Source organism: Salvelinus sp. IW2-2015, unplaced genomic scaffold (assembly GCF_002910315.2).
Source record: "Salvelinus sp. IW2-2015 unplaced genomic scaffold, ASM291031v2 Un_scaffold2607, whole genome shotgun sequence".
NCBI lineage: Eukaryota > Metazoa > Chordata > Actinopteri > Salmoniformes > Salmonidae > Salvelinus > Salvelinus sp. IW2-2015.
The window spans coordinates 89,224-92,112 of NW_019943915.1; the positions used below are offsets into that span (position 1 = coordinate 89,224).

The window sequence follows — 2,889 nt, forward strand, 5'->3', positions numbered from 1 at the left end:
CCGGTTCCCTACGAGAAGTAAATTACAACTGCTTTTCAATTAACCCTAACCCTGCTGTATATTACACTAAACTCATTCCACGGAGGGCCGGGGGTCTGTGGGTTTTCGCTCCTCCCTTGTAGTTGATTAATGAATTCAGGTCACTAATTAGTAAAGAATCTTCCCTCACCTGGTTGTCTAGGTCTTAATTGAAAGGAAAAAATAAAAACCGGCAGACACTAGGCCCTCCATGGAATGAGTTTGACACCCCTGTATTACACCTTCCACCAGAATGAGCAGACCATCAGTTAAGTTCATCAGCTAAAAAAAGAAGAAGTTAATTTACGTATGACAAAAAGATAATAAAACATAAGCTCATAGGAACCATGGAGGAACAATAACCATATTAATACATTGTTTTATTTTAGGCTCATGAACAACACATGAACAGTCCCATGGTAGACCCACAGCTGTACAACGATGGCACCATCGCAATGGAAGTATCTCAAAGTATTCATTATTTCAATTAACAATTAAACTGGATCAAAATATTTATATAAACATATGCATGTATCTCCTGTGTCGACTGATGCTCCATATTCAGAGTTTATTCTTCATCAAACATCACACAAAGATCTGATAAATCAATCAAATGTATTTATATAGCCCTTCTTACATCAGCTGATGTCTCAAAGTGCTGTACAGAAACCCAGCCTAAAACCCCAAACAGCAAGCAATGCAGGTGTAGAAGCACGGTGGCTAGGAAAAACTCCCTAGAAAGGCCAGAACCTAGGAAGAAACTTAGAGAGGAACCAGGCTATGAGGGGTGGCCAGTCCTCTTCTGGCTGTGCTGGGTGGAGATTATAACAGAACATGGCCAAGATGAATATAAATATCTTTATTGACTTTTCAATTCGGAAAGAAAATGTCATTATTTAAATCAGTGTGCAATATTAAATAGTTTATTTAAATCAGGGTACGTTATGTATAGGCTCAGCAGTCATATTACTACTGGGAGTTGACAACCAACAGTTTCTGCATATAGGAGTTAAGCCACTTCTGTCTCTAAATGGCGGTTAGCAGCTTACTCTTCTCCCTGAACGCTGCATCATCTGCCACCACGATGTTCCTCTTCTCCTCATTGTTAGATCCCTGCAGAGCCCAGTCACCCAGCCAGCCCCTGGCCATGTCCTCGTCCATCTGCGACTGGCCCACCATTGGGAGCCCAGGAGCTCCGCCTTGCTCTTGGTCGCACCAAAGTCTGGGGCTGACATCATCTGCATGCTCGGAGCGAGAGCGAGATGTAGGGACAGAGAACCTCCCAATCCTCCCTCTTGTCTCCTGGATCGCCTGGACAGGTGCCTCTGGAAGCAGACAAAATAACAGGAACGCATAGAACTCACTTCCATATAGGAACAACAGATCTCACTAGGATGATAAGAAATCACTCCATATAGGAACACAGATCTCACAGGAATGATGAACTCACTTCATATAGGAACAACAGATCTCACTAGGATGATAGAACTCACCATATAGGAACAACAGATCTCACTAGGAATGATGAAACTCACTTCCATATAGGAACAACAGATCTCACTAGAAATGATGACTCACTTCCATATAGAACAACAGATCTCACTAGGATGATAGAACTCACTTCCATATAGGAACAACAGATCATCATAGGAGAAGATCTAAGATATAGACTCACTTCCATATAGGAACAACCTGGAATCTCATACTAACATTCAGATATGAATGCCAACAGACTCTAGGAAGAACTACATGTCCACTATTAGGACAAAAAAGCAAATACACTCCATTAGAAATAAGGAAACAACTAGATCTCAATAAAAGAATGTCATTCCATATAGAACACACAGATTCACTAGGAACGATAGAACTCACTTCCATATAGGAACCACGGATCTCACTAGGAATGATAGAACTCACTTCCATATAGAACAACGATCTCACTAGGACGATAGAACTCACTTCCTAAAGAACAACGATCTCACTAGAACGATAGAACTCACTTCCATATAGGAACAACAGATCTCACTAGGAATGATAGAACTCACTTCCTATAGGAACAACAGATCTCACTAGGAATGATAGAACTCATTCCATATAGGAAAACAGATCTCACTAGGAATGATAGACTCACTCTCCATATAGAACAACAGAATCTCACTAGAATGATAGAACTCACTCCATATAGGAACACAGATTCACTAGAATGATAGAACTCACTTCATATAGGCAACAACGGATCTACATAGGAACGCATAGAACTCACTTCCATAAAGGAAACACCGATCTCACTAGGAACGATAGAACTCACTTCCATATAGGAACAACGGATCTCACTAGGAACGATAGAACCATTTCTATAGATATAACTTCCATTTAGGAACAATTGTGTTCACTACAATAGAAAGATTGATCTCAGTACCATGGTGTCGTATATATTCAAATTGCAACAGTAAAAGGGTTGATTTTGGGGACAAGGGGGATAAACAGAATGAACCATCTGGGTTCATTTCAAAATTGTTTACTTGTTCCCCATGACCTCTTTCGACCGTCTCACCTCGCCTCCTTTTCAAAATGGCAGAGAAAACAAGTCTAGTCCTCAATCCCTCTCTCTCGCTTACCTCTGACATTTTGAGAAGGAGACATGGAGAAGATGAAAGATACAGGACGGGAAGAATGAGGAAAGACTTTTGAGATTCACTCTCTGCRGTCTGTCTTAGAGGGAGAAAGGACAAGTAATTGGGACACTGAGTCTTACCTGTGTATGGGTCGGAGGCGTGGSTGAGGGTAGCTGGAGGACACCAGAGTTATGGCCATTAGGGTCAGCAGCAGGAGGGCGGGGCGTGAGGCAGCGGGAGGAGCCAAGTCAGCCAT

General features: G+C 41.8%; 1 pseudogene; it reads right to left on the bottom strand.

The window, feature by feature from the left end:
* Positions 1–987: 987 nt before the first annotated feature.
* Positions 988–2,889, bottom strand: LOC112074373 (tuberoinfundibular peptide of 39 residues-like; annotated as a pseudogene).